Raw genomic sequence first — 8,964 nt, forward strand, 5'->3', positions numbered from 1 at the left:
AAGGGATATACAATACTTAAAATAAAACCATGACGATCAAATCAATAAAATAAAATCAGATAAATACCAGAAAAATATTTATAAAACATAATATGGTACGGTAGTGTCAAATAAAATAAATAAAAATGATGTTAAAACAATGGTCATAATGGTATTAATGCAGTCCAGAGCTTAAAGGAAATTACTCAAGCCAGATTAAGAAGGTAAGTCTTAAATTTACTTTTAAAAACATCCAGAGAGCTAGCTGTTTTAATGTCCAGAGGCAGAGAGTTCCACAGTTTTGGTGCATAAAAGCAGAATGCTCTCTGGCCGGGGCTTTTGAGGGACACATGAGGAACATTTAAAAGGGAATCTACCTTCTACCTGATGTGAAATGACAAAGAACCCTCAATAGATGGAGACTTAGCACTATTTAAAGTTTTTGCTTTGCTGGAAACTTGTTAAGCTTATAGTGCAAGATTCACCCAGATCACATCCCCCATGGGCTGTAATTCATTCAGTCAAGCTGTCATTGAGTTGTTTTTTGATTCTGCATCAGTAGGTATATAGCCATGCTCGGTGGCATTGTATTTCCAGCGGGATCCCCTCTCATTGGCCGCTCATCGGCCGTGTATTTCATCTCCTCCGCTCTATTCTTCATGTAATCATGTCTGTATGATAAACAGTAACATGTATCAGCTGTAGATTAACATAACACACTCTGAATCGCTGTGGAAAAGTAAACAGAGATCGTAGCGGGGGCCGGAAGCAGGCGACCGGCTATCAGAGAGACCACACTGCCCTCAAGCGTTGCGGCTGTGCGTCACGGACACATCAATGCATAAGTATGTGGTGCTCATGTCTGTGTCGGCCCTGCTGCGTAGGGGTGACGCAGAAGTATAAATCATCCTTAAAGCTCCTTTGAGGAACTTCTGTTTTTGTTGATTTTGCCCCCCCCGTGGAAAAACTTGTACCTCCTATCTTTTACAGATTTTTTCCTGGTACACTATGTTTTCCTGTTTCTTCTTTCTGCTGTCATTTAATAATCAAATGTATATCTCCACTGGGATATTTTTGCTCAGGAAAATGAAAAAACATACCCCTCAGCTGCAGTTTAAGGCATTAAAAACAACTTAATAGAATTAATATATCTTGTCGATTATGGTCTTATTTGCTTTTGTAGCTCATTAAGAGGTATTACTATTCATTTCAGTCTGTTCCAAAACTAGCTAAAAACTCCTCACAGGAGCTTTAACTTTAATATTGCCTTAATAAAACATTTCTACAAGCAGCATGTTTTCACAGGATCATTGATAAAAAAAACAGATATTTCATCTTTGTTTCAGTCATTCATTCAGTGCTGCTGCCACTACTAGTTTGAGGACATGGTACTTTGTTGATGTTTACATGTTCATTCGCCTATGTTAAATTCATCATGTGAAGTAATGAAGTCTGCTTTGTTGAATGATAGACAGTGTCAAAAATCGTTGTTATGTTGTACTGTATATTGGCACTCATGGATTGCTCTCGTCCAATCAAATCGCATTTATAAATATTTCCCGTATTTGCTTTTTTATGCTCCTCCAAAATGATGCCATAATACAAGTCATTGATTTTATTAATGTGAAGGAGAGCATTCTTTGTAATTTGTACTTTTACTTTCATGATCTGATAACAATGAAAAATCTGCACTTATAGTTCAAACTTGAATTTTTTAATTTGATTTTTATATATTTTTACGTAGTACTTTTTTGAATAGTTCTTCCAGCATTCCTCATAAATCAGGTTGCTTGGCTTGTTAGTAGAAAGTTTGGCATTTTAAAAGATGCATCTGATCATTTTCATATCTTCATATGTTGTATATGTTTGGTGGTAAAGTGGCACCAGTTTTGTAAAGTGCTCCCTGAATTTGTGAAGGTGCCAAAAATTGTGTGAATAGTTGAATAACTGCCCGGGAAGTGTAGTAAGACCTGGGAAATAGGAACCATAGCAGCAGTTGTGCAAACAAGCAGAGTTGATGTTGTAAACACACGCGTCCTGATACTTGTTGCTGTGGCAGTAATCTTCAGTGTTACAGTGTCACGGCCTTGTTTAGAGTCACTGTCGCGATGCTATCAGCAAACACAACACTGACCTTCGCACCCACTCAGCTTTACAGCCGGTGAGCAGACAGCGTTAGCCTGTTAGCTCTGTGTGCTGGTAAGTGAAGCGTTGCTGCAGGCATGTATGGGCTGTCAGAGTGTAACAACAAGGGGGGAAAAGGTCACATCAGCTGGGGTGACAGCAATTGTTAATTTGCTGTGGCTGTACACCACACACACACGCACACGCACATGCACATGCACATGCACATGCACATGCACAGCCAGGCTTTTCATGCTCTCACTCCCTCTCCAGAGCATCAACACTCAGAGAGATAGGTGGCCTTGTGACTGTGTGCTTTGATTGAATACGTCCCAAAGGCTGTTGAATTTTTGTACCAAAGCTTTTGTTGGCGTCTGCATGGGACCACTGCTGAGGACAGCTGCAATAACAAATCTCTGCTTATTGTTGTTGTTTTTCTGTGTTTACGGGGGTCCAGCAACCATCTGAAGATGTTTTTGAAATGTAAACTGTAAGAGCAAGATTATGTTGGGATAGTTAATAATAATAGGGTTACACGATATTGGATTTTTGCCAATATCCAATATGCTGAAAGCCTGACGTCACCTGACCAATTCACCTTGGTAGCACTGATTCAATGGAAGCTGCTTTCTCGGCTGTTTACAAGAAGCCTGATGCTGCTCCTGCGTCATAATCTTGTAGTACCCACCCCATTTCTAAATGCAGGACTATGATTGGTTGAGTATGTCTGAGAATGGCGGGAAATCATTTGGTATGGCAGCCAACCCAGACCCACCTGCCAGTGAAAATAAATATGAGCAGGCTGACACCAATACAGATATAAACACACCTTTTTTCATTGTAAAGAACATCAGGCCTCTCATGTTCCTGAATACACCTGTTACTCTTGTGACAGTTTCAGAAACACACATATTTGATTCTACCGTACACAATAATGTATTCTTCTTCAAGACATTAGTTATGCATCTGCAACAAACCTGTAATCCAAACCTTGTGTAAAAAGAGATTAGTCAGGAAGTCGACCAGTAATGGAAGTATTTATGACTTCAAAAAAACAAAGTTGGATCTCAGCTTTAATATCTTTTTACACAACAAGTAAAATGTTACAACCCATGTCTTTAAAGAACAAAAGCAGAGCAAGAGTAAATGCTTCCATTTAAAGATGTTTCATTCTCTTCTATTAAGTTAAATATAACCTTTAATGTTTATGCAAAGGCAGATTTAAGAACATTGTACAGTGAGCAGGCGGTTATAGCTGAGTACAGCCTCTAGAGGGCGGTGCAGGAATGGTCTTACCTGATGTGGTTTCATTCCTCTAGAATAACCTGCCCACTCCAAATTTCTCACTAATCACACTGCTACTTATTATACGATACAGACACTGGAAAAACAGGATAATTTATTGATTTGAATGATTATTGAATTGATTTTAAAAGCGACTAAGCTCTAAAGAAAGCTTATCTGTATCTAATCACATCTTATCTTTATCTATGTCCTGATCTTTTAGTGCTGACCAACTAGAATAACTGACGGCTGCTTCAGAGAAGAGGTTCAAACTTAAAAGAAAATGTAGACCATTTGAAAGTTTTACTCTGTCTCTGAGAAAGATGAGCGATACACAGATTGTAAGACATTTTCAGAGGAGGGACTACAATTTGAAAACATCAAATCTTGAAGCTCAGTTAAAAAACAGATGTGAAGAGTTACAAACATAACAGAAAAACATCAGTATTGTAATCAGCTATCGGCTATAATTCATCTCTGATTAGTATCAGTCCTCCAGAGTGTTATTATTAGATGTTCTGACAGCAGCAGTCTGTTATGGAGAAATAGCAGACCTCAGACACACACACACACACACACACACACACACACACACACACACACACACACACACACACACACACACACACACACACACACACACAACCACACACACACACACACACACACACACACACACACACACACACACACACTGGCACACCCTCAAACTGTTACCCTGGGAACTTTAATAGCAGACAAAGTTCAGTTTGTCAGCACAGTCCCAGCTCTCCCAGTACGCTCCCTCCAGTGACACAGCTCCACAGCGGCGTTTCAGGGCCGGGCAACGTGGCTTCTCCCCTTCCTCCCACGCCTCGTACCTCGACTCTTTCCCGTCCACCCACAGCCAGGTGTCAGCCAGGTAGCGCAGGCCAGTCCACAGTCGGGCTGTCTGAGCTTCTGAACTTATCTTCAGGAAGTATTTCATCGCAGATCCAAAAGGCAGGCTGACCAGGTCTCTCTGTTGCTGTCGACAGTGCTCCATCGCTGCCTCCCACGTCAGGTTCTCCTTCACCAGGACCATGTCCATGTGGAAACAGTAGAAGTGGAGACATTCACTTTCACAGTCTTGTTGGCGCCACCCATTCTTTGTTTGTACCACACATCCATTTTGCTCTCCCGTTTTGTTTTTTGGAACCCAGTTAAAGAACGAGGCTTTCCTCCCACTGGACCACTTCCATGTATCATTGCCTTCTCTGTGTAGACCGATCCAGGCTCTGGGCTTCCTATTCGCTCCCCCTTTCGCAAAGAGTGCATCATCCTCCTCCTGGCTGCCGATTGACGATAGATCAATGTGATGCTCTCTGCAGAATGCTCTAGCCTCTGACCACGTCTTTCGATCGGTATAGTAAATATTTGTAGCCAACAGTGCCACCTTCAAGAGACCTGCAACTACGAGGCACCTGAGAGCACTTTTCCACATGTTGGCTTAACTGGATTTATCCCGTTTTAGGAATAATCATCTTATCAGTGGTCTTTAAAAGACCTGCAGGAGCAGCAGGCACCCAATCAGAATGCTTCTCTGGCTGTTAAGAAAATAAACCAGAGGGTATACACACGTCTGAAACAAATGAGGGCATTTAAATAGATGTAAATAAGGCTGCACAGGAAGCATCCATAGAAGACTGAACACCTGCTGCACCTGTCCTGAGACGATGAGAAAAGCAGCATAAGATTTTGACGCTTAAGTGTGCAGCTCTGCGTAAGGTGATGTTTTCTGATGGATTTAAAATCTGTGTGATATTTTGAGGGCTCAGAATTTTTACTTGTTCTTCTTTTTCATACAAGCCATCCTTTGTGCAGCTGTGCTGGGTGAAAGTCCTTAGTGAGGATACAACACGCACAAGCTTTAATGTACAACCCCAATTCCAATGAAGTTTGGACGTTGTGTAAAACGTAAATAAAAACAGAATACAATGATTTGCACATCCTTTTCAAACTATATTCAATTGAATACACTACAAAGACAAGATATTTAATGTTCAAACTGATAAACGTTAGTGTTTTTTTTTTTACAAAGCTTCACTCATTTTGGATTTGATGCCTGCAACACGTTCCAAAAAACCTGGGACAGGGGGGCATGTTTACCTCTGTGTTACATCACCTTTCCTTTTAACAACACTCAATACGCGTTTGGGAACTGAGGACACTAATTGTTGAAGCTGTGTGGAATTCTTTCCCATTCTTGCTTGATGTACAACTTCAGTTGCTGAGCAGTCCCGGGATCTCCATTGTCGTATTTTGTGCTTCATAATGCGCCACACATTTTCAATGGGAGACAGGGTTGGACTGCTGGCAGGCCAGTATCGTACCTGCACTCTTTTACTACGAAGCCACGCTGTTGTAACACGTGCAGAATTTTGCTTGGCATTGTCTTGCTGAAATAAGCAGGGACATCCCTGAAAAATAAATTGCTTGGATGGCAAGCAATGTTTGTTGCTCCAAAACCATGTATGTACCTTTCAGCATTAATGGAGCCTTCACAGATGTGCAAGTTACCCATGCTATGGGCACTAACACGCCCCCAAACCATCACAGATGCTGGCTTTTGAACTTTGCGCTGATAACAATCCGGATGGTCCTTCTTCTCTTTGGACCGGAAGACACGACGTCCATGGTTTCCAAAAATAATTTGAAATGTGGACTCGTCAGACCACAGCAAACTTTTCCTCTTTTCATCAGTCCATCTCAAGTGAGCTTTGGCCCAGAGAAGCCGGCTGCATTTCTGGGTGTTGTTGAAATATGGGTTTCGCTTTGCATGGTAGAGTTTTAACTTGCATAAGATGTAGCGACGAACTGTCAGTGGTTTTCTGAAGTGTTCCTGAGCCAACGTGGTGGTATCCTTTACACAGTGATGCCGGTTTTTAATGCAGTGCCACCTGAGGGATCGAAGGTCACAGGCATTCAATGTTGGTTTTTGACCTTGCTGCTTACGTGCAGAGATTTATCCAGATTCTATGAATCTTTTGATGATATTTTGGTCCGTAGATGATGAAATCTCTAAAATCTTGCAATTGTACGTTTAGAAACCTTGTTCTTAAACTGTTGGACTATTTCCTCACACAGTTGTTCACAAAGTGGTGAACCTCGTCTTATCCTTGCTTGTGAACAACTAAGCCTTTTGAGGATGCTCTTTTATTACCCAATCATGACACTCACCTGTTTCCAATTAACATGTTCACCTGTGGAATGTTCCAAACAAGTGTTTTTTGAGCATTCCTCAACTTTCCCAGTCTTTTGTTGCCCCTGTCCTAGCTTAGTTGAAACATGTTGCAGGCATCAAATTCAAAATGAGTGAATATTTGCTAAAAATAATAAAGTTTATCAATTTGAACATTAAATATCTTGTCTTTGTAGTGTATTCAATTGACTATAGGTTGAAAAGAATTTGAAAATCATTGTATTCTGTTTTTATTTACATTTTACACAATGTCCCAATTTCATTGGAATTGGAGTTGTAATATTATATTGACATGGATCTCTTGAGACTGATAATTCCATCAAAGTTCTTGTTTCTCTTTAAATACAAACCAAGACATTGACTCATCCACCTGACTTCACTGAAGCATGTTGCTAATGTTGTGTTTTTACTATCTGGTTTGCTTATTCCATTTTGATCATTCAAACTACAGTCTTTAGTTCATCATTCAAAACAATAATTTGCATTTCAATTGAAACCCCAACTCAAGAATCTTGCCTAGTCTACTCATGTTATCACAGGAGATACAGTATTCTCATGTTTCCTTTAAGTCTGTTTTAAGTCATAAAACATGAGATGTTAATGTCCAGTTTTGAGGGCGATGAGTAAGTGCATTTTAAAACATTTAGTTTGTATTTGGATGTTCCATCTGCTATGATGGAGGTTTGAGACCTGTTCTGCAGCCAGTCACCAGGGGGAGCTATAACAGTAAACTGCCCCAAAATCTGTGTTTGGTGTGTTGCCGTTCCAGTAAGGCAATGGAGCTGATGGGTTTCAACCAAGCGGCAACCTCCGCTCTCAAAATATGAAAGCCCATGCGGAAGTGTTATAAAGTGCTATTAGTCGCTTGTCTACTTGAGGCTGGCTGCATAAACACCGGAAACTGCATCCACATCCATTCAAAAAAGACGATCTTTACAGCAGAAATAAACACGTTTACAGCCTGGTTCAAAAAACGGCTAAACGTCTACTATTCATACAGTCTATGGTTTCAACTCTAGTCAATGGCTGTTTTCGAAACCGCCTACTATACTTGTAGTAGGGGAGAACGGGGTTGGTTGTCACACTTTTTACTGTTTTGATGATTGCTCATCATCAAAACATCTTTCAATAGTCATTCCTATATTAAATTGAAGCTTAAGGTGTTGGCTTGAAATGTGTATCCCTCTCATTTTCCAACTCATTGTAACAAAGAGGCAATTAACTATCACTCTGACACATTGCGACAACCAACCCCATCACGGGGATGGTTGTCACACACTATGGGGGTGGTTGTCACAATGGTATTTCAATGGGAAAAATATTTCTTAAAAGGCAAGAAGGCAGAACTAAATTTGAAAGTTTAATTGCACTGACGAGTGATAGGCCTACATAACTTAATGCATTTTAACATAACATGAGCAAGGAACATGAACAGGAAATACATCTTTAGGCCAGCCTATATAACCACATAAAGAACAAAACAGATAGGCCGTACAATAATGGCCTACTCAACTAGGCTACATGCAGTCACTGTCTGAGTTACAGTGATGGCAAATGTAGGGTCTGTGCATTACAACTATTTTCACCATGCATGGTTTTGCTGTCTTACTCAAGAGAAGACTATGTAGGTGAGCTCTGATCCTAATTCTGGAAATGTCCATACCACAATTTGAAAGACAGTGCCCTCTGGTGGCAAGATATAACAAGTGTGCCAACCAACCCGTGACAACCAACCCTGTTCTCCCCTACTTACTGATTTGGCCAAAACTCAGTATATACGTAGTATGTAGTATGTGAACAGGACCAAAATCTGCTTTATGCTGAAACTACCTGGATGTCGTTCTGATTGGGTAAAATTTCTCAGTATGCATCGGACCAGTCTTCATCATAGGTTGATGCTAAAGAAGCAGTTTCGCTATCAGCTTGGCCATTGTTTACTTCTGGAAATCCAGCGACGCCTGTCCCAGCATACAGCAACACAAATCCAACAGAACAGTCATACTACATACTACCTTCAAACACAGTATCCAGTATGCAGTTCTTACTGTATACTTCCTTTTGTAGATAATTTGTAGCTGGTGGTTTAAAAAATTTCCAATGTGTTTGCTTCCACTTGCTCAGCTGTGTAGTATTCCTGCTCCGTCTCTGCTCTGGCAATCCAGAATCCTCCACAGCAGTTATGCAAAACTATTTTTGCCGGGGGCCGGTTGCTGAGTTTTCTTCACTCAGAGTAGCTGTTGTGCTGTCAATTATTCTATACGGTCTGTTGTGAAGGATTATGCTTTGTCTATGTACATATTTAAATGTTACAGTTCATACATCAAGTAAGTGCAACACAAGTAGACCAGCCTCAGAGG

The 8,964-nt window shown here is 40.6% G+C and overlaps 1 long non-coding RNA gene across 5 annotated transcripts in view; it reads left to right on the plus strand.

Moving 5' to 3' along the window:
- The window catches only part of LOC117810354, a 160,550-nt gene that overhangs the window by 23,183 nt on the left and 128,403 nt on the right, over positions 1–8,964 (plus strand). The gene's annotated exons all lie outside the window — the stretch shown is intronic.

This window comes from Notolabrus celidotus, chromosome 1, assembly GCF_009762535.1.
Source record: "Notolabrus celidotus isolate fNotCel1 chromosome 1, fNotCel1.pri, whole genome shotgun sequence".
NCBI classification, from domain to species: Eukaryota; Metazoa; Chordata; class Actinopteri; order Labriformes; family Labridae; genus Notolabrus; species Notolabrus celidotus.